Below are 25,236 nucleotides of genomic sequence, written 5' to 3'. Positions count from 1 at the left end.
TATGAACGATTTGAAAATATTCTTAAGGGTCCTAGGACCTCTAGAGACATATTTAAATCGTTCATATTGGTCAAAGTGGGTCATAGGTCACCCTATGACCCCCTTTGACCCATATGACCCATTCAAATATGTTCCTAGGTGTCTGAGGACTCCTCGCAATATATGTCATCATTTAATAGGTCAAAGAGTGTCATAGGTCACCCTATGACCCCCTTTGACCCATATTATCTATTTGAATGTCCCTAAGGGTTCTAAGACCCCTAGCAACATATGTCATTGTTTAATGGGTTGAAGAGAGTCATAGATCACCCTATGACCCCTTTTGACCCATATTACCCATTCCAATATGTCTCTAGGGGTCTTAAGACCCCAAGGGACATATGTTGTCATTTAATGGGTCAAAGGGGGTCATAGGTTACCCTATGACGCTCTTTCACCCATATGAATGATTCAAATATGTCCTTATAGGTCTTAGCATGCCTACGGACATATGTCATTATTAAATGGATCAAAGGGGGTCATAATGCACCCTATGACCCCTTTTGATTCATATAAATGATTTGAATATGTCCCAGGGGTCTTAGGACCCCTAGGGACATATGTCATTGTTTAATGGGTCAAAAGGGGTCATAGGTCACCCTATGACCACCTTTGACCTATATGGCCCATTCGAATATGGACTCCCCAGGGGTCCTAGTACCCCTAGGGACATATGTTATTGTTTAATGGGTCAAAAGGGGTCATAGGTCACCTTATGACTCGCTTTGACCCATATGAATGATTCAAATATGTCTTTAGGGGTCCCATGACCCTTAGAGACATATGTCATCATTTAATGGGTCAAAGGGTGTCATAGGTCACCCTATGACCCATTTTGACACATATGAACGATTCGAATATGTCCTTAGGGGTCCTAGGACCCCTAGGGACATATGTCATTGTATAATGGGTCAAAGAGTGTCATAAGGCACCCTATGACCAGCTTTGACCCATGTGAACGATTCAAATATATCCCTAAGGGTCCTAAGACCTCTAAGGACATATGTCATTGTTTAATGGGTCAAAAGGGGTCATAGGTCACCCTATGACTTCCTTTGACCCATATGGCCCATTCGAATATGTCCCTATGGGTCTTAAGACTCCTAAGGACATATGTTGTCGTTTAATGAGTCAAAGGGGGTCATAGGTCACCCTATGACTCCCTTTGACCTATATGAATGATTCGAATATGTCCTTAGGGGTCCCATGATCCTTAAGAACATATGTCATCGTTTAATAGGTTAAAAGAACTCATAGGTCACCCTATGACACCTTTTGACCTATAGGAACGATTCGAATATGTCCCTAGGAGTTTTAGGACCCATAGAGATATATGTCATTATTTAATGGGTCAAAGGGGGTGATAGGTCAACCTATGACCACCTTTGAACTATATGAATGATTCGAATGTCTTCAGGGGTACTAGAACCCATAAGGGCATATGTCATCTTTTAATGGGACCCATATGAACGAGCCGAATATGTCCCTATGGGTTCTAAAACTCATAGGAACATATGTCATCGTTTAATGGGTCAAAGGGTGTCATAAAGTACCCTATGACTCTTTTGACCTATATGAACAATTTGAATATGTTTCGAGGGGTCTTAGGACCCCTAGGGAGATATATTATCGTTAATGTCTCAAAGGGGGTCATAGGGCACCCTATGACCCCCTTTGACCCATATGTCATCGTTTAATGGGTGAAAAGGGGTCATACGTCACCCTATGACTCTCTTTGACCCATATGAATGATTCGAATATGTCCCTAGGGGTCCTAGGATCCCTATGGACAGATGTCATCATTTAATAGGTCGAAAAGTGTCATAGGTCACCCTATGACCCACTTTGATCTATATGAACTATTTGAATATGTCCACAGGGGTCCTAGGACTCATAAGGACATATGTGATCATTTAATGGGTCAAAAGGGGTCATAGGTAACCCTACAACCCCCTTTGACCCATATGGCCCATTCGAATATGTCCTTTGGGGTCCTAAGACTCCTAGAGACATATGTAGCCATTTAATGGGTCAAAGGGGGTCATAGGTCACCCTATGACTCCCTTTGACCCATATGAACAATTCAAATATGTCCTTAGGGGTCTCGTGAACCCTAAGAACATATGTCATCATTTAATGAGTCAAAGAGAGTCATAGGTAACCCTATCACCTTATTTGACCCATAAGAACAATTTGAATATGTCCATAGGAGTCTTAAGACCCCTAGGGACATATGTCATCATTTAATGAGTCAAAGGGGGTCATAGGTCACCCTATGACCACCTTTGACCCATATGAACGATTTGAATATGTCCTTAGGGGTACTAGAACCCCTAGGGACATATGTCATTGTTTAATGGGTCGAAAGGGGTCATAAGTCACTCTATGACCCCCTTTGACACATATGGCCCATTTGAATATGTCCCTAGGGGTCTTAGGACCCCTAGGGACATATGTCGTCATTTAATGGGTCAAAGGGGGGTCATAGGTCACCCTATGACCCTTTTTGACCCATATGAATGATTCGAATATGTCCCTAGGGGTCTTAGGACCTATAGGGACATATGTCATCATTTAGTGGGTCAAAGGGGTTCATAGGTCACCTTATGACCCCTTTTGACCCATATGAACGATTCGAATATATTCCTATGCATCCTAAGACCCGTAGGGACATATGTCATTGTTTAATGGGTCAAAAAGTGTCATAAGGCACCTTATGACCCCCTTTGACCCATATGAACGATTCGAATATGTCCTTAGGGGTCCCAGGACCCCTAGGGACGTCGTTTAATCGGTCAAAGGGAGTCATAGAGCACCCTATGACCCCCTTTGACCCATATGAATAATTCGAATATGTCCCTAGGGGTCCCAAGAACCCTAGGGACATATGTCATCATTTAATGGGTCAAAGGGAGTTATAGGTCACTCTATGATCCCTTTTGACCCATATGAACGATTCGAATATGTCCCTAGGGGTCTTAGGACCCCTACGGACATATGTCATCTTTTAATGGGTCAAAGGGTGTCATTGGTCACCTTATGATCCCCTTTGCCCCGTATGAATGATTCGAATATGTCCTTAGGGGTTATAGGACCCCTAGAGACATATGTTGTCGTTTAATGGGTCAAAGCAGGTCATAGGTCACCCTATGACATCTTTTGACCAATATGAAAAATTTGAATATGTCCTTAAGGGTTCTACGACCCCTATAGACATATGTCATCGTTTATTTGGTCAAAGGGAGTCATAGGTCACCCTATGACCCCTTTTGACCTATATGAACGATTCGAATATGTCCTTAGGGGTCCAAGACTTCAAGAGAGATATGTTATTGTTTAATGGGTCAAACAGGGTCATAGGTCACCCTATAACCCCCTTTGACCCATATGAATGATTTGAATATGTCACTAGGGGTTATAAGATGGCTAGAGACATATGTCGTTGTTTAATGGGTCAAACGGGGTCATAGGTCACTCTATGACCCCCTTTGACCCATATGAACGATTCGAATATGTCCCTAGGGGTTCTATGACCCCTAGAGACATATGTTGTCATTTAATGGGTCAAAGGGGGTCATAGGTCACCCTATCAACCCCTTTCACCCATATGAACAATTTTAATATGTCCCTAGGGGTTCTAGGACCCCTAGAGACATATGTCATTGTTTAATGGGTCAAACAGGGTCATAGGTCACCTATGACCCATATGAATGATTTGAATATGTCCTTGAGGGTCCTAGGTCCCTTAGAGACATATTTGAATCATTCATATCAGTCAAAGGGGGTCATAGGTCACCCTATGAACCCCTTTGACCCATATGACCCATTCGAATATGTTTCTAGGGGTTCGAGGACTCCTAGCGACATATGTCATCGTTTAATGGGTCAAAGAGAGATATAGGTCACCCTATGACCCCCTTTGACCCATATTACCCATTTGAATATGTCCCTAGGGGTCATAGGACCCCTAAGGACATATGTCATCATTTAATGGGTCAAAGGGACCTATAACCCCCTTTGACCCATATTATCCATTTGAATATGTTCCTAGGGGTCCTAGGATCTCTAGAGACATATGGCATCATTTAATGGGTCAAAGGTGGTCATAGTTCACCCTATGACCCCCTTTGACCCATATGAATGATTTGGGGGTCATAGGTCACCTATGACCCCCTTGATCCATATGAACATGACCTATGACCCCCTTGACCCATATGAACAATTCAAATATGTCTCTAGGGGTCTTAAGACCCATAGAAACATATTTGAATCATTCATATGGGTCAAAGGGCATCATAGGTCACCCTATGACCCGGTTTGACACATATGACCCATTCGAATATGTTCCTTCGACATATGTCATCATTTAATAGATCAAAGAGGGTCATAGGTCACTCTATGACCCCCTTTGACCCATATTACCATTCGAATATGTCCCTAGGGGTCCTAGGACCTGTAGGGGATATATGTCTTCATTTAATGGGCAAAGGGACCTATGACCCCCTTTGACCCATATTACCCATTTGAATATGTCCCTAGGGGTCCTAGGACCTCTAGAGACATATGTCATCATTTAATTGGTCAAAGGGGGTCATAGGTCACCCTATGACCCCCTTGACCCATATGAATGGTTCAAATATGTCCCTAGGGGTCCTAAGACCCCTAGAGACATATTTGAATCATTCATATGGGTCAAAGCTTTGATCCATATGACCCATTCAAATATTTTCCTAGGGGTCCAGGGACCCTTAGCGACATATGTCATCGTTTGATTGGTCAAAGAGGGTCATGGTTCACTCTATGACCCCCTTTGACCCATATTACCCATTCAAATATGTGCCTAGGGGTTTTAGGACCCCTAGAGACATATGTCATCGTTTAATGGGTCAAAGAGAGTCATAAGTGATCCTATGACCCCCTTTGACCCATATTACCCATTCGAATATGTCCCTAGGGGTGTTAGGACCCCTATGGACATATGTCATCATTTAATGGGTCAAAGGGACCTATGACCCCTTTTGACCCATATTACCCATTCAAATATGTCCCTAGGGGTTCTAGGACCACTAGAGACATATGCCATCGTTTAATGGGTCAAAGGGGGTCATAGGTCACCCTATGACTCCTTTTGACCCATATGAACGATTCAAATATGTCTCTCGGGGTCCTAGGACCTGTAGGAACATATATCGTCATTTAATGGGTGAAAAGGGGTCATAGGTCACCTTATGACCCCGTTTGACCCATATTAACCATTTTAATATGTCCCTAGGGCTCCTAGGACCCCTAAGGACATATGTCATCGTTTAATGCATCAAAGGGGGTCAATGGTTGACCTATGACCCCCTTTGACTCATATATATTAATAATATACATATTTATTAATTACATATCAAGATAATAATATATAATTATAATTATATATATATATTACGTTATTATATATATATTATTATTATACATATTAATATAATAATATATTATATATATATAAATAATAATAATATAAATTATATTTATAGATTGTAATAAAATTAACATAATATATTATTATATATTCTTAGATTATATCTTATATCTTTACATTACATTATACTATATATATATATATATATATATATAATATATTAAAATACGTCTTTACATAGTAATATAAGTGAAATAATTTATAAATAATAAGCTATGATGTTTAAACCCAAATTTCCCTCCAAAACGAGTTGAGATTTTAAATTTTCCAACCGCAACATATCGTATATCGGATTTATAATCAGATATTCGATTTGGAATTGGATATCCAATTAGGCTTGGTATTTACCAAGCCTACCCGGTCAACCCAAAAGACGTGTTTGAAGAGGGTTTTAGTGATACTCAGACTTCGGGTAGCCGTCTGACAATGTTATTTTGATCGAAATTGAATAAAACGAAAAAAGTTTTTTAATATCGCTCTCTAGATTCCATCAATATAATTTTTGTCAAATTCTAAGTTCGATAAGTATTTATTAGTTAATTATCAATGAAGATAATTGTAAAGTGTTGATTGACATACTAATTGAAAAATAGCTATAACTTTCAAATGATATAACATTTTTTAAATCTAAAAGTTATGTCACATTCTATACTTCGGCTAGTATAAGAAAAAAAAATATTAAATTTGTTAAAATTTTCTATTAGTTAGGGTGGTCAGACACGAGACTTTTTTTTTTGAAAAAGTTTTGGTAGAAAATTCATATTTAATTATTTATTTGGAATAAAAATACCAAAAAAATATGCGTCACATCCGGGCATGAGTCTACTTTTCATATCTATAATTATATTAAAAAAAATTATGATTTGATTTTGATTAAGGTGGTCAGACATACACCTACTTTTTATTTTCGCCCTGAAATTTTCTTAGTACTGCATTAAAATTCAAACTTTTGACCAATTAATAATTTTTTTCTCTTGATAAGGCCTAGTTTTTTAGAAACTACATTCAATTTCTTATAGATTATTTTCTTACAAATTTTTTATATAAAGTCCATAACCACTTCAAAATTATGTGTCAAGTTGACATAAACCTGATTTGCTAATTTTTCACTCCCATTTAAGGCCATAGTTTGGTACACCATGATCCTGCACATACCCTTATGTTTTCTTTTATTCTATTTTTACTTTTCTTCAATCTTTGTGTTAAAATTTACTCTCCTATTTTAAAATTTTTGTAAATACACAATTAGCCATCTCTCACCATGACTATTCTATTATCTTGATGATAGATCACATAATTCAAAACTTTGATGCTAAAAATGTATACACAATTAAAATCAAAAGTAATAAGAAATGAACAGAACACATTTAATAATAAAAATAAATTAACTCATCAAATAAAAGAAACAATAAAAATAAAATACTAACTTTTAAGTTATTAAATTTAATTCTAATGCAAGCCTTATCTTTAAAATAATGTATTCTAAGTAGATTACAAACTTTGACATGGAATAATATAGCTAATATTGATACTAAAAGTGGATTGCATTTTTTTTTGATAAAAAATAAAAGGTGGTCATTTTGTAAGAAGTGAATTTCTACACATGTGACTCCTTTTGATAACCATAACCCATTGGAGTTTGATGTATGAAATACACAAGAAAATGTATAAGGTCTTTGTTGGTGACTCTATCTAGTGTCGGTAGATAATTTTTTTGACATTATTCTTATAACATATGATAGGGAGCCATTCAAAATTTATTTTCAAAGGGAAATGGAGAGTACATGAGAAAAAATTCATAAAAACAAAGCCTTGAAATTATTATTAGGTGAACAATAGGTACGCTTCACAACTCACCTTCACACCAACTTGGCTACACACTCACCCTTATTTGGATGACTAATTATTAGTGACCAACTATTTAGTCATTTATTTGATCATTTATTTAGTCACTTATACTTATAAATTGTAAGACATTGCTAGAATTTGATCATTTTTAGTCACATAAGTAAAAAATTTAATCTTGTGACTAAAAGTTTTAGTCACATAATCAATTATTTGCAAAAATTCTACTAGTGTTTGATTCAACCCACATGTGTATTAAGCACATAACCCTAGCATGTATTAAGTACAAAGACAAAACTACTCCAAAACCTATTTGATACTTCCATACAATTCAAATTCTTAAAAAAATAGCATAGTTACAGTCTACAATTATATTGTTGGAAAATGAGATGTGGATGAAAATCATATAATTTGATCATTTTTAGTCACATAAGTAAAATTTTTAATCTTGTGACTAAAAGTTTAAGTCACATAATCATTTATTTGCGAAAATTCTACTAGTGTTTGATTCAACCCACATGTGTATTAAGCACAAAACCCATACATGTATTAAGCATAGATACAAAACTACTCCAAAACCTATTTGATACTTCCATACAATTTAAATTCTTAAAAAAATAGCATAGTTATAGTCTACAATTATATTGTATTTTCCTTTTAGTTACATATTATGAATTAAAAGATCAATCAGATATGAACTTTCTTGTAAATGATAAGATAACTGATGCAAAAGCCACAAAATTATGAAGTCTATATATAGGTTCTAATTTTTAGGCAACTAACTTTTAGGCCTTGAGAATGCTAGATGAAATTTCATTGAATATGAATAAAAGACCATGAAAATAGGATAATTTCATTAAAAGAGATATTTAAAATTTGTGAAACTATAGAATTGAAAGAAAATTTCAAATGAAGAAAGACCTTATTCCCTAAATAATTTTTTGTTGTTAAAATTGTATAATACACTAGAATTCTAGTGAAATATTCTATCATTCTAAACTTGACCTTGTAACCTTATAGGCAAGGAAACATGTAACATTGATAGGAACACTTCTCGCCATCAAAGGTCCAAAGCCATTGTACAAACCTTTGATCCCTTTTGAAGCAACAATTTTCTTAAATGCATTGATTGAACTAGAGTACTTTGGCTATAAGTAATTATCAACCTAGATAACACTCTTCACAACATTAGTTGGAGATACAACCAACTAGAAAGTAGCACTAGAAAGCCCACTTGGCATAAGGAGAGCACTTTGGCTCAATCCAAAAGTATCTTGTCTTCCAGCCAAATATTGCTTTATTCCCTTATAGAAACCAAACATAACCACATTTCCAAGTACTTCTCATGCTAAAGTAGGAGTGATACCCTTAAATAGTCCTAAAATCCCTCCCTTATACTTCAAAACATGTTTTCCTACACTTGTTGGTCCATTATATTTGATAGATGCTACTACTACTATAGATGCACCTATTTTATAGGAATTTGGAAGGGCTCAATATAAATATTGTATACTAATCTATAATGGGAAACAATTGATTTACCAATAATATATTATTGAGTGCATCAACAGGGCTCAAATTATGTACAAATGAATTTTACTAAATTGTTTAAGTTCAACCATGATTCCGTGCAATGGGAGGTTGCTTCCAATTGGTTTAAACTTTGAAAGAAATCTCAAGATTTCTATGCACCATGATGGATGCTTAACAATGTAGATTTATTTCCCATTGTATAAAGAAAACCTCAACACTTCAGCTCAATTCTTGAAGCCTGTTGATGTACTCCATCATTTATTGTCAAGAGTGGTGAATTTTACACCAATCACATCACAATACAACTACACTAGTCCTTGTGATGCAAGATTATTGATTCTACAAATACAATAAATTGAGCTACATTTAACTTTGAGGCTGGAAACTTAGAAGTATACAAATAAATTACTAAATGAACAAATTGGAAAAAAAATCCTTTACTTATTTTTGTCCCATCAGTGGAAACTATGGTACCTTTCCTAGTGGCAAAAACACTTTGAGCTTTCAATCTTCACTTTACTATCTCAGTTGGGCATGTTAGCATTGACACAACAATGCCAACCCTTGCTCCACAAATTACCTCTTATTCCAGAGAAAGGGAAACCCTAGGTGTTATTATAACTAAGGCTTCCATCTTCCCTCTTGAAGTAAAGAGAATTGCATTCAGTATTGCTACTATTGCCAATGGAGCTCACATTCCTTTGTATAGGCCTTGAGCTCTTCTATAATCATTTTGTTAGACAACATCCATGGCCCCAATATAGCATAGAGGTTGGCCTAGAGGAGGTAATAGATGATTCTATAGGTTTACCTTGATTATGTTAGATGGATACCCACATATCAATTGTGCTACTCCAACAATTCCATAGAGTAAATCCTTTCTTGCATTATTTGTCATTGTGCTCTTTAAAACCAGTATCTGTTAGCACCAAAAAGCACAAGAAAAACAAAACAATATGAGGAAAAAAAGAATTGAGGCCCATAATAGATAATATAACTAGAATTTTATCTTTAGGACTACTAATGAAGATTTTTCCTATTCATGCTCCTTAGTCAAAAATTATAAATAAAATATTATAACTAGATAACAATCATAATCAACCTAAATCTTCACAAAAGTCTTCCAACTGCTTCCTTTTCAACTTAACATATTATGTTGAATCAATAGTTTTACTTCTTTTAGAACAAAGAAATTTTACTTAGTAGTGAAGCTACAACTCTAGCCTAAAAAATTGGTTAGGGATTAGGGCTCCAAGACCTTAGGATAGCAAGTATTTTCACTAGGTATTAGGGTTCAAAAAAAGAGTTATGAGGTACTAAGCTTGAATAAGAGATGCATAGAAAATGTGTGTACTATTAGGAGGAAGAAACACAATTTGGAGCATATTGTGCAAGATCAATGGTAATTTATGTATCAATTTCATTTATAGGGCTCGAGGAAGATAGAGAACTATGCGTGTGGGAAGGATATTCTAAGCTCAGTCTTTGAAATTGTAACAATATGTGGTTTATATTTGATTAGTGGTATGTGTTGGTATTTTCATACTACCAAGTATATGATACCTTATACCAAGATTTTGAAGATCAAAATAACCTAAGGATTATCAATCTCCTATAATCAACAAAATGGTCTTCAGATCTAGACCCATCTTCAACAAAATCATAAAGATTTTCTACTCTTTTGGCTCTGCAAAACCAAGGCAGGTGCACCTAAGATATAAAAAGATTCAAATATTGATAATATCTTTGCATTTCATTAATTTAATGACATTCTATTACAAAATTAATCCCCTATAAGAGATTGGTCATAATTCTTCTCAAATTTACAAGTAATTCTGGGTAACAATAGCTAACTAAAACATAGAGATTATATGCAAACAAGTATTGACCACTATGATACTCTTTATACATTTAAAGTAAAATTGATTTTGATTTTAATATTTTTCTTGATGTTTATCCATGATATCTTCATATGCTAACTAAACTAATTGATCAGTGCCTCATCCATTTAAATTCAAAGTCTACCCAACCTCTTGACCTAAATGATTGCATTACAATCAATATCATCAACAATTCTCCTTGAAACCCATTATTATACATATCCTTATTACTTCTTAGAGATCCTATCATATCACTGAGGCATTTATTCAACTCATTGAATTAAAAGCAATAGTGAATTGGCATACAACCTATCCTAGTTGCATTAAATTGAATAAGCTTTTCCCATGCAATCTCAAAATAACCAGTCAATAACAATGGAGATAATATTGATACCTTTTGAGATGGAAAGTGAGAGCATGGAGAAGGGAGTGGGTAAGAATTTGGTTTTGAATTTGTCTGGCAGAAATGTGACTGGTCCATCCAAGTTTGGAGTGCGAGTTGAGTCACCTTGAGATTCCTCTACCAAAACTTGCAATCCTAATGAATACAAGTCTTTGGAGGACTCACGGGGGGGAGGGGGGTGGGTGTAATGGGGGAGTATTATAGAAAATGGTCCATCCTATTTGGACTATGAATAACTGGAAAATCTATCTTCCCACTGGTCAAGGATATTTCCTCGAAGGACAAAGGTATGTTCTCCATCGAAATACCAGATGAAATGATTGATAAGAAAATTTATTATAGGGATTTGACTTTGGATACAAGGTTCTTAGGGGCTAGACCCAACATTGAAGTTGTTAGGGCCTATGTGAGTAAGAAATGGAAGCTGAAAGGCTAGGTTGATATTACAGTGATGGGTAAAGGATGTCTTTCTTTTAATTTTTCTTGCCAAGAAGACAAGTGGGATATTTTTTGTTGTAGCCCTTGGGTCTTAGCGAAGCATACTTTGATATTGCAAAAATGGACTCCAAATTCATACTCTTTGGATGATTCCTCTATTCAAGCCCCTATCTAGATTAGACTAAGTGGCCTCCCACTTGAGTTTTGGGTGGAGGATGTATTTTAGGGAATTTCCAACACCTTTGGAGAGTTTCTTTCACTAGATCCTGTGATGATTTCTCAGAGAAGATTGAACTATGCTAGGTTTTGTTTTGGGGTTTTCTAGGGTACTAATTTGCTTGAATCTACCAAGCTCAAATCTAAGTTGGGTGTCTGGAATCAACATATTGAGTATGAATCTATTCCATTCATCTATTTTTATTGAAAAAAAATTGGCCACTGGGTTAAAAATTGCCCTTCTTTGAAGGGGGATTCTAACAAGGTCAAGAAAGTGTGCGTGAGAAAGGTACAAAACAATGTTATTGAGAACATTAAGAATAGAGGTGAGTCCTTGGCAATGGATGCTCTCCCATAGGAATAGATCTATAGTACAAAGACTCCTAACAGTGGAGATGAGCTCTCAGGTGGGGTTGTTGAGACTACTAAGAGTGGAGGTGAGTCTTTGAATGTGGATGTCCCTCAACCTAACTTGGGAGTTAAGAAACTAGTGTCAAGGTCTAAGGCTATAGTTCAAGCTAAATTGATAAAACCTATTAGTCCAAGAAAGGGGACGACAGTGGTCATGGATTAATCTATAAAGATCCATCTAGTGTTGAGAGTACTAAACCTCCAACTCAAGTTGTTGTTTTGGTAGGAAACTTTGTCAAAGGAGATGTAGAGGATCTCTTAACTATTTCACAAGAGGAGGAAGAAATATGGGAGGAGGAGACTTTTAATGCTAACTGGATCCCAACTAGTAAACAATCTAAAGCCAAGAAGAAAGGAGTAGGTAATAACAAAAAGGAAGTGGATATTTTTGCTACCAAATCTAGGAATAAGAAAGGGGGAATCTCTGGTATATCTTCAAACCTAGAATCTAAAAAAGGGGATTCTAAATATAACAAGGGTAGAGATTGTTATCCTTTCTCAACACCTATACGGTTGATCCTCAAGAATGGGGATGTTGGCTCTTCCCCTTCTCTAGTCAGAAGACCTTCTAACATGCAAAAAAGAACTACTGAGACTAATAGAAGTATTATAGATGGTAGTTAGAGGACTATCCTTGAATCAAAAAAATTTCATAAAATATGAAGATTATCTCTTTGAATATTTGAGGGTTAAATAATCCTCACAAACATGACATTTTGGAAAATATGATTAGGGATAACAGGTTGGATATTTTGGTTATATAGAAAACTAAGATGCTGAAGGTAAAAGTGGAAGGTCTCCTAATTTTTAGGGATGAGAAGATCATAGGGAATGATTTTGAGGGAGCATTAGGAGGTATTGCAGTTTTTTGGATTAATAGGTGGATTTAAGGAGATCTTATCTCTCATAATAGAAACATGATGAATGTCAGATTTACTAACTCCAAGGATGGATTCACTTGGGTTCTTACTAATGTCTATGCTCTAAATTCAAAGTGGGCAAGAAAGGATCTCTAGGTAGAAATTTCTAACCAGAGATAATGAGAATTGGTTTGTTATTGAGGACTTCAACATCCCTCTAAAAGAAGCTTAAAAATGGGGAGATAGTCAGACGAATCTAGATAATAGATTAGGCCTTATGGACTTTATTGAGAACCAGCTTCTTCATGATCTTGACTTGCATGGGGTTGAGTACTCCTAGACTAATGGAAGAATTGGAAATGCTCTCATTCAGGTTAGGTTGGACCATGCTCTTATAAGTAATTATTGGTTCCTTAATTACAAATGTTCTCTTAGTGCTCAAATTCATTTGGGTTCAGATCATTATCCAATTTTACTTGTGGATGATAAGCTTAATTATCAAAAAAAATTCCCCTCTAGGTTTGAAAAAATTTGGACTCTTCATCCAAACCTAAAGAACATCATTAAGGAGTGGTGGGGTATTACTATGGAAGGTACAACTATGTTTAAAGTTGTAGCCAAACTGAAAAATGTCAAGAAAAACATCAAAAAATGGAACAAAGAAGCCTTTGGAAATATTTTTGAGAATAAAAGTAAGATTTTGAAGGAACTAAAAGAAATACAATATAAGATTTAGAAATATAGATATGAGGCTATCTCAAGGGACAAGGAAAGTGTAAAACTGGTTGAGATTCATGATATCATTTCCAAGGAGGAGATGTTTTGGAGGTAGCTATCCAAAAATATTTTTTTGAAGGAAGGAGAAATAAATACTAAGTATTTTAATATGACTATTTTGAAGCATAGGATGGCTAATAGAATTTCTAAGCTTGATACGAAAGAGGGAGTTACTAAGAATGAGGAGACTATTAAAAGGGAACCTGTGGAGTTTTTCAGTACCTTCAAGGTGTACCCAATTTGGATATGGCTAAGCAAGATTTGTATCTTGATTGTATTCCAAATTGTGTTTCTAATGATTAGAATGATTCTCTTACCTCCATCCCTTCTATTTATGAGATTGCTAAGTTTGGTTTCTCTTTTGAAGGAAATAAAGCCCTAGGACCTGATGAGTTTCCTTTTTTATTCTTTCATCAGTTTTGGCACATGATTGGCACTAATGTTTGTAATGGGGTTAAGGAATTCTTTGGATCTAGGAATATTGTTAAAGAAGTGAATGTTTCCTTCATTGCTCTTATTTTGAAGAATCTAGGAGTGGATGGTATGCATCAATTTTAGCCTATCAACCTTTGTAATTCTTTTTATAAGATTATCTCTAAAGTGTTGACTCTTAGAATTTTTCCTCTCCTTCCTTTTTCATTTCTAGATAGAAAAATAAGTTTTTTCATAGTAGATAGATTCTAAACTCCATTATTACTATGTATGAAAATATTCACTCTCTTTTTATGTCTAAGAAAGAAGGGTTTCTTCTTAAATTGGACCTTTCCAAAGCTTATGATAGAATGGATTGGAATTTCCTTCTCTGTGATCTTAAATCATTTGGGTTTAATAAGAGATTTAGGGATTTGATATTTATGCTAGTCTCTTCTATTAACTTTTTGGTGCTTGTTAATGGATATCCTACCACTTTCTTTAAATCTTCAAGAGGTCTTACATAGGGGGACCCATTCTCTCCTATTCTTTTTATAATCTTGGTTGAATGCTTGGGGAGATTTGTGGAAAAAATGGTGATGAAGGGGGACTTTGTGGACCTAAATCATTCATCCTTAGCTTTCATATGCTCTCATCAATAATTTTTTGATGACCCTATTGTTATGGGAGAGGTCTCTATTAGAAATGCAAGAAATCTCAAAAAAGCCTTGGAGGATTATGGGAAAGCTTCTGGACAAACTATTAATTGGAGAAAAAGTATGATCTATTTTATTAATGTCAATGAGCCTAGGAAAAATAAAATTAAAAAGATTTTTGGATTTGAGATTAGCTCTCCCCCTGATTCCTATTTTGGGTTACCTTTGGTTCTAGACCCACCTGATAGATTTTGTAGTTTGTTGATTGAAAAAAATTAGATGCAAATTACTAGCTAGAAACATTCCCTCCTTAGCTAGGCTAGAAAGGTTATTGTTCTGAAATATATCCTCTAGAGTGTCCCACTTTATGCTTTGAGTGTTTCCAAAATTCCAAAGAAGTTTTCTCTAGCTATTGAAAAAATTTAGAACATATTTTTGTGGATAGGTACAAAGATTAAAAAAAGGGTACCTTTGATTGCTTGGGAGAAAGGTTGTATGCCCCTTAATAAGGGCTGGCTTGGTCTAAGAAGAGTTACAACTATGAATGATTTTTTATTGGCCAAACTTTTATGTAGATGGAACAAAGAGGAAGGGGAATGGAAAAATATTTGGGCTGACAAATACAATAGGGATAACATTGATTTTAATCAATTCCTTCATAATGATTTGGGGCAACGGGGATCCATGATCTGGAAAAATGCTCAGAAATTCAAACACATAATAAGGAAAGGGGTTAGATGGAAGGTGGGCAATGGAAGAATAGTTCTTTTTTGGGAAGATACTTGGATTTTGGATCATCCACTTTGTGAGGATGCAAGGTGAAATAGTTATATGGAGAAATGCAAGAATCCTTTTGGTATTTCTATGGTGGATTGTTGGAGAAATGAGATGTGGGTGGACCTCAACAGGGAGAATGAAAAATTGGTTGACCTTAACAAGAGTTTAAATGTTGTCTTTTAAAGTAAAAATGAGGATGAACTAATATGGAAGCTTGATCCCAATGGAATGTTTTCTATTTCCTCAGCCTATGCTAACTACTTTGATATGAATCAAGTTCCTTAATGCGCTAAGGCTTGGGTGAAAGGTTTAACACCTAAAATTAATATTTTCTTTTAGATTCTTTTGGAGGATAAGATCTTTACTTTAGACAATTTATAGAAGAAAGGATTCATTATTATTAATAAGTGTCTTCTCTACAAGAATGATTGTGAATCGGTCAACCATATTACTTTGCATTTCCCTTTTGCCAAAATGCTATGGGATAAGGTGTGTAACTTGTTGAATATGATTTGGGTCTTTCCAGCCACTATTCAAATGTTATTTTATAGCTGGAAACCCCTTCCAAGAATGTTTTTATTTTAAGACTGTGGGCATTTAGAAGGAGCAAAATGATAGGGTCTTTAAAGGTGTGGATTCCATTGTAGATCAATTTTTTTGTAAAATAAAGGCTCTAATTATAGAGAATATCAAAGCTATTGGTTTTGGAGACCAACCTCGCAATAATTGGGAAGATAGGGTGATCCAAAATTGGAACCTTGGGATCTTGTGTATGTACAAGCATGACCCTAATCTGATGGAAAATGCTAGCATGGATAGCCCATTGGTAGATTGGTTCAAGATAATTTTTTATTGTGCCTCTAAAGGGTACTTGAGCATTGCTGCCAGTGGAGCTGTTATTAGGAACTCTTATGGTGAGAAAGTGGGATGTATCGCTATTCCTATTGGGTGTCAAAAAAATCATGTGGCTAAAGCTTGTGCCACACTTCATGGTCTTATTTATGCTAAGAGTCTAAATTTGAGGAAGGTTTGGATGGAAGAAGACTCTCTCAGTATCATTAACTATCTTAATAATATTACTAAACCTTCATGGATTATTAGTAATATTATTCTCTAGGCTAGTAATATTATCAAATCTTTTGATATATTTATTGTTACCCATAACTTTAGGGAAGCTAACCATGCTACTAATTAGGTTGCTAATGTGGCATGCTTGAGCAAGAAAAATTTATTTGGATTAATAATGATCCATTGCTTGCTGATGGTCACCAATTTATTGATTATGATAAATCGAAGTGCAGGCAAAAATGTTTTAATAATGATTATGTCAAAGATTTGTATTTATGTGCTCATCATAATCAAGTTATGGTGGGTGATTATTTTTTGAATGTTGAGCTTTATTTCACATAGATTATGGATTTTCATTTCCAAAATTTCCTTCAAATGTGGATTTCATTTTGGTGATAGTGTGTATAGGGCTTTAAAGGGAAAGTTCTCCAACAACATTACAGGGAAGAATATGGAACGTAAAAGGAAGAGAGTGAAACCTACAAGCTACAAGGAATGGATGAAGAAAGAGGAGGTCTAGGACATTTTAAGGCATGGAAATTTTATACGATTTATGGAAAGGCTCAAAGGTAAAAATCCTATCATAACACAACAATTTATCAAAACATGATAGGATGACTCTATTTTAGTTGAGAACCAGAGAATGAAGGTGACTAAAAAGGTAATTTATGAAGCCACAAGATTGGATATGGATGGCATTACCTTCTATTGGGATAGGAAGTTGTCAAATAGGGGTATTGATGAATTCGTGGAGTTAAAAAGAGAGCAAAGCTAACTAGTGAAAATTAGTAACTCATATTTAAACCCTAACTTGGAGATTTGTATTGTTTGTTATAATTGAATACCTTACTCTGGATGGCCGATTTACAAAGCTCTATGGTTATCATTTAATGTTAGTGAATCAACTTAGGCATGATGTAAGGATCAATTTCCCCTTTTACTTGAGGCAATCTTTGAGTTTCTCTATCCAAGCTATTCAAAATGATCTGAATGGGGAACATGTGTGTCATGAGGTCTCATGGTTCTCATAATGAATTTTTTGAAGTTCAAAAATGTTGATAAACCTAGGGGCAGTTTGAAGGTGGTGGAGTATGACATAGAGGGCAGTCTCTTGGAGAAAGGTTATGATTTAGACACTAAAGATGATGTAGATGGAGGTAATAAGAATTCAAAAGGGGGTATTGGTAGTAGTCTTAAGAAGAAGAAGAAGATTGTTGTAGGGAGTGACTTTGATGGTGAAAGTGATTTTATTGAGGAAATGGTGAGAGATTACTAGAAGAAGAGGAGTAGAAGTAAGGGTAAGGGCATTAAGGGTAATAGTGATGATAGGGATTTGTCTCCATCAGATGATGAACTTATCACCCATAGAATTGAGAGGAACTAAAAATCTATGAGATTGTGAGAGAATAAGAACCAGAATACTATGAATAACATGGCATTGGAAAGAGAGGACTATGGAGATCAAGAGTGAAATTTGGCTTTTGGTAGGGCTGAGGGAGAGATTGGCTCTACCAAAGGCTTGTTAGGAAATCTTGGGTCCATTCTAAAGGAGATTGGCATTTTGAAACAACAAATGAAGTTAACTAGGAAGGAGGTTGAGTAGGTGACCAAACTGGCCAGAGGGGAGCACACTTTGGGTCAACATATTGACCAAATTTCTAAGGTAATTGGTAATGCTAAAGAGGTAAAAAAACCTTATGAGCAAGATTCCATAGATTGAAGCTAATAATAGGGTGCTAGAGAAGTCCAATAATGATAATCAGAAGAAGGTGACTAGACTAGAGCCCAAGATGAACAATATTGGAAAGATGATCAAGAAAATGGTAGATAATAATAGTAATTCCTTAAAAACCATCACAAATAATGTGAGAAGTCCTTTGAAAAACTTTGAACAAGAAAAAGGATAGGATTGCCCTTCTGTGGTTGACAACCAGGGTCCTAGAAAATGAACTTGGGCTCATTCTAAGAGGAATGAGGATATGAACAAGATGGAATAGGTGAAGGCCAGTGCAGAGAAAATGCACATTCTCGTAGACCAAGTTGGTGACCTAATAAAGTCTATATAGTTGTTCGAGTGTTGGTCTTTTGCTATCTTTTTGCTATTCTTATCAGCTCTATTTTTGGTTGGCCTCTTATTTCTATGTTTCTTTGTACTCTATTAGGAGGTCTATTTTATTTTGATCTTTGCTTTAAACTCCATTGCTAGCTTTAGGCTTTTCTTTCTTGACTCTCATTATTTTGTAAAAGGTTTCAGGTCCTTTAAAACCTATTTTTACTTAATCAAAATAATGGAGACAAGATTCAAAGAAAACAGATATGGTGATAGTTCATCTTTGAATTAATATTCTTTGAAAATTATATAAAATTAGGTAATACTCAAAAAAAATCAAGAAAAGACACAATGATCCTATAAAATTAATGTATTCTCAAAATTGTCGAGAGAATACATCATAGAGTTGACATCAAGAAAATTAGATTGAAAAATAACTAGCAAAAACTTACATTGCACAAATGTTTGGACCCTTTCTTTAGCCTTGGAATCTCACTTATATAGTGTGAGATGCAACAAGCTTCAAGCTTAGAGAGTACTGATAGTTTTCATTAAGAAATAAAGATATTTACAAGACTATCATAAAAGACAAAAATTAGTCCAACAAAATTATTTTCATCATGAATATTCTTTTTATGCGGACCACTTATGTTGCACTCATTTGTTGCTGAGGAGTTCATGATTGACTTCATTTTTATTGTTATTCCTTGGAGTGTGTGACCATTGGATTTGCATGTGTTGGGCCATGTTTTGATACTTAAAAGTTGACTTGAACCTTGGGTTCTCCATCCATGTCATCTTGTACTAATAAATTGATAGTCACATTTGATTGTCTAGTTGCCATGTCATCTGTTTGGGCCTCTATGTGTGTAACTGCAATTGGTTGCTTAACTTTGGCCTCTTCTTCTTTAATTGATGTGTAAATTTTTTTCAATTCATCTTGTTCCATATCATCATCATCAATTTCACCAAGTTCTAACTACTTTGCATGCATGAAATCTGCCATCCACTTGTCAAGAACTTTGTCATCTAGCTAATTAAAACTCAAGATCTCATGTTGTTTCTTTATCATATATTCTCTCAATTTATTTATTTCAATAATATATTTTCTTAAAGAATCATAAAATAATTTCACTTTTATAGCTTCTTTAGTTGTATTTGTCCACCATGAATTTCCCTTTTCATTTATGACCCTATTCATCCTAAGGAATAATAAGTCATCCAATTCATGGGCCCATTCCTCTTTATTTTTTAATTTATCCTTTCTATCCAAGGCATGGGGGACGATTCCAAAATTTTTACTCTTATATTTTACAAGATAACTAATCATTATCCTTTGTAATGTAATTCTCTTATTATCAATCTTGGAGAGATCATTGGTCAAATCAAAAGTCCTTTTTATATATTCATAGGATAAACTAGTAACTAAAAAACATAGAAGAGTAACATCTTTATCCCATATGTTTATTATTTTTGAAAATATTTCATAGAATATTGGCCAACCAATTTTATTAACCAAATACATAATTTCTTTCCTTAACCTATCCTCATACGAAATATCTAGTTCTACATATAATGCCCATAGTTTGCTCTTTTCTTCTTCAAAATCCTCTATAGTATAATATTGAGGTCTCTATGTTGTGTCTAGAGTTTCTATAAGAGGAGTGAAATAAAAATTCTACTAGATTTTCCTTGGTGTTCCATCACCTTATTCTCAAGCTCTGTTCTTTTTTGCACCTCTTTACTATAAGCAGCCATAACTTTCTCATACTTTTCTTGTATCTCTAGTCTATCCTTTTTCTCCCTCAAGGCTATGGCTAGGATGATGTTCAATATTCCAATATTTATCTCTATAGCCTCCTCATTTGGAGTGTACTATACCCTTTGTACAATTAGGTTTCCAATCAAGATGATATCATCAAGTTGGGAAGAACTAGCTCTGGATCCTTTTCTTATAGACCAGATTACTAAGGCAGCATCGTCTTCACTAAATTTGGCACCTTTCAACTCCTTTTTGACCTTTTAATCTGAATTCAACTTCTTAGTAATAGAATTAAAACCCATTGCACCTGCAATGTCCCAATTATGCAGAAGCAAGATCCCAAATGATTTTATCATTTTTCTTCCCTATTCAGGGGTCAAGCTCTTAAACTCCTACATCATCTCATCTTTTATTTGGTCTTGTATGGAAGCCTCTTCCATCTTAGGATTCTCTACCTTTGTCTTATTTCATCTTTCTTCAAATAATTCAATAGTGGTCCTCCATGTGAATTGATAAAAGGCTCTAGATTTAATAAAGTTTTCATTAGAAATAAATTCATGACTAGCTTGTTCTACAATAGAGTCCAACTCCCTTCCTCTATAATCAACAACAATTAACTCAAGAATTGGCATGGGAGGTTCTTGAGGATTCCCTTCTTCTAGTTCTGTAGTAGTAATAAAGATTTCACCTTGGGATCTCAATTGCTCCATTTTCTCCTTAGTGAGCTAGTCATCTCATATACATAGTGGGGATTGGATGGGTGAGTACTCCTCTATTTGGGGCACATATTTATCTTCCATATTTTTCCTCTTGGGCATTGGCTCATCAGGCCTTTCTTCCAAAACAACACTAGTTGACCCAACTATCTATTTACCTTTGTTAATTGTAGACCTTTTATTCTAAATAACATTGTAGCCAAGTCTCCTTTGAATAACCAACTACCCTGATCCTACTACATAGGGGTAAAAGATAACCTTTTCATGACCTCTCGGGCCTTTTCAGGATAAGAATTAATGAAAACCATTTTATTTTCATTTATTGCTTCCATAATATCTAGAAAAGTGATCATCAATATATATTTTATTTGCCTCTATCTTGGCATCCTTTAGGGGCTTTTAATCTTTATCAAAATAATTAATTAATTTGAGTACCCTAGAATAAAATATCCACTTTGCCTTCTTGATTTTTTGCTCCTAAAGAGAGAATTCATTTCTTATTATGTCTTTAGGGAAGTACAATTGATGATCCTTGGCACTAATCTTAGCCCCCGTTTGAAAATATCAAAAAATCCTTCACTACCATTAAAATGATCATGGGAAACAACCATTTTTTATGGGTTTAAGAATTTGTAGAAAAAAAACCAACCACCCTTTGTGATTATGAATTGGTGAGAAACTATACAAGATGGGAAATTGAGCCCCTAGACCAACTAGTCAATTATGCTTCCTTCAGTCCACCTATCTTCCATAACATTTCAGCTATTCCCACCTTTAGAGGTACTTGGTAAGGAAGTACATTGGGAGTCCCTTGGAATCCATACACTCTAAAAACTTTAGATATAGGGTATGGTATGATATTTTCCCAATTGTGGGACACCTTCAAACTAGTAGGGTTGTCCATAGGCCTAATAAATTCTAGTAGTGCCTTATGTATTATGAAATTGTCCCTTAATATAAGGCTCCTCAATCTAGATGTGAAGTATCTATCGAATCTCACAAAGCTAGTCTCTTCTACATGCTAGGTCATATCTACACTCCATAATTGGATAGGTAGAGCTGCACCCTCATATTCTTTGTTTAATACCATTTCTTTTTCAAAGAAAGTGACACCTTTATACAAGAACATATGAATCAATAAGGAATAGTGGTCAATTATTTTCTCAACTTTTCTCTTTTCAATTCTGTTGGGTGTTCATTTTGCATGAGGTCAACGATAGGAATCCATAGTGTAATTCCTCTCTTGAAAAGAAAATCTTTTTAAGGATCTACTCCAAGGTTCAGTGTTTGTCTTGCGACGTACCAAAATCCACTCAATATAAGATAAATGTGAATGTTCACAAGGAGGCCTTTGCTGGTTCTAAAACCTTTTTATCTTGGAATCGAAGTAAAATCCATTTTCTGTCTCAAAATATCACACCAAAAGAACAATATTTTTGTATTTTCTATTTTTCAATGAATACAAATCTAGCAATACAGCTGCTATGAGGTCCTATTCTAATATGGGGTTAGCAAAGCAAATAAAAAAACTAAAAGAAAATAACATAAAATTAAAATTCCTAAATGGACATAAGCTACAAAACACAACACACTACGAGTTAAACCTTTGAAGAAATTGGTAGGAAACCAATGGAAATAGGAACAGCGCTTCCTAGAATCCACTAATACAATCATCGGTGAGAATCTTTAACAAATTGAATGATGTTTCACTCTTCATCAAATCGCAAGGCCACAGAAAGTGTGCTCATGTGAGACAAAAAGCTATGTAGACACAATCGAGTGATCTCTTCTCAAGCTTGTTACGTCAATGAAATTCATATATTTATAGCAAACACCAGAACTAAAAGATCGCACAACCAGAAACAATGCAATAAACCTTTGGCTCAATCACAATCTCATGAATAAAATCCACAAAACAATGACACATTTAGGCAAGAATAACTACACTCTGAATGCTAGCACCAAAAGCATAATTTTATTGCATAATAATGGTGGAATTTCTTACAGTTTACAATGGGGTATTTATAAGAAATCATCTCCTCAATTTGTGTTGAGAGTGAGAGATATCTTGATGCAATAAAATGCTTTTAAAACATTTAAACAAACTAACAATCTAATTGGTTCTTAGAGGGACTCCATCCATATTTTATTCATTAATTAGATGCATGAGCCCTTTACATGTCAAAAACAATGAAAGCATGAGAGAGAAAGTAAGAGGAAGCCATCAGCCAAAGTAGAAGTGCATGGAGAAACCAAAAATAGAAGCTGGCCCTTCACTTGATGTGTGTCAGAGTTAACTTGCTGTCAAAATGCACTCCTATTGCATGGAAAGTGCCATTTTTGGAACTGGTAGTCAACTGTCAATGCACCTCTAAATTTTGGACCTACATGAAAATGTGAAGCTGCCGACCTATGGAGTTGTGAAGCTACGGACCTACACAATTGTAGAGCTACGAACCTGCAGAGCTCAATTTGCCAAAAAATCAAAGTTCTCAATTTTTAAAATGGTTTCTAGGTTTTTCTCAAATGAGGTTTTAGATCACTTTTTCTATACACTCCATGTCCCTTTCTAATGATTTACACCCTCTTTATAGCCAATTACTTTCATAAACTTGCACTCCCTTCACTTCTTCAATTGAAAATCTCAAGGCACTTGCATTGAATCTTGTCCCCAATAGCTGCATAAGATGAGGAACCTAATTTCCTTTATGTTTCCAACCTCTGTATCTTTTACCTTTATCTTCTCTGCACCCGTACAATCATTCCTAGCAAGAAACCAAGTGATCCAGATTATCTAAGATGATCAAATGTTTGCAACTTTTTTGTATTCTTTTTTTTACAAATTTTTGTAGGTATTTTTTAAATGGCTTTTTCGGAGGTCTTCTTCTCAAAATTTCAAGTTGAAACTTTCATCGGTCCCTAAAATTGGATAGCCAAAGTCTCTCTATTTTAGGAACTAAAATTAGATCTTTAGTTCTTCTTTCCAACGATGTAAGCAGTTCTGAATTCTGAGGCCCAAGTCAAAAGTTATGACCTCGACAAGTTGAGGATGCCATTTTTACCTACAAAAGAAGTAAACATTAGCATGTAGAGTTAACAATGCATAGTAAAGACACACTAGATACTCAAACAAAATTGGAGGTGAATCCTAAAATTTGGTTGAGTTTGAAATCCTGAAGCCCTAAAATTTGGCTAAGTTTGAAATCCTGAAGCCCTGAAATTTGGCTAAGTCTAGATTTTTGAAGCCATTAAATTTCCTAGAATCTTTATCTTATCTCGGAGAGGTCTGAAACCTATCTCAAAAGATTCATTGCATATATTAAAATATATCTTAAGTATAAGAACTGATACTTAAATGATATATTTTAAACCCCTTTTATTTCATTTATCTAGACATGCACACCAGGATGCACGCGTAGTGTGCCTTCATGTAAGGTGCACGTGCAGAGCCTCCATGAGAGGCATGCTTGGTGCCTCCATGGAGTGCATGCACCTCCATAAGAGGCATGCACGGTGTCCCCATGGAAGACACATGTGCCCTCCCCCATGGAAGATGCATGCGCACCCCTCCATGGGAGGTGTGTGCGGCGCCTCCATGGAGGATGCACGTGCTTGTGCGCATCTCCATGGGAGGCATGCGTAGTGCCTCCATGGAGGATGCGCGTGTGCACACCTTGATGGGAGGTGCACATGTGCATCTCCATGGGAGGCACACATGGCACCTCCATGGAGGATGTGCATGTGTGTGCACACCTCTATGAGAGGCGCACATGGCACAAAATCTTTAATAATAATTTTTTAATTTTTTTTTCAATTTTTCAATGTTTTTGTGATTTTTCAAAATTTTGACTCTAAAATTCTAAGGTCTAATAAAACTCTTCTTCTCCTGACTCCTTAACTATGAGTCTAGGAGTTAAAAAAAGTAGG

General features: G+C 35.2%; 1 pseudogene; it reads right to left on the bottom strand.

The window, feature by feature from the left end:
* Positions 1-8,340: 8,340 nt before the first annotated feature.
* LOC149540143 (mitochondrial carnitine/acylcarnitine carrier-like protein) lies at positions 8,341-24,961 on the bottom strand (annotated as a pseudogene).
* Between the last annotated feature and the right edge of the window lie 275 nt (positions 24,962-25,236).

This window comes from Cupressus sempervirens, chromosome 9, assembly GCF_028749045.1.
Source record: "Cupressus sempervirens isolate cs-2001-9-10 chromosome 9, ASM2874904v1, whole genome shotgun sequence".
NCBI lineage: Eukaryota > Viridiplantae > Streptophyta > Pinopsida > Cupressales > Cupressaceae > Cupressus > Cupressus sempervirens.
Note: the sequence above shows the minus strand (reverse complement) of the source record. Positions and strands in the feature narration are given on the sequence as shown.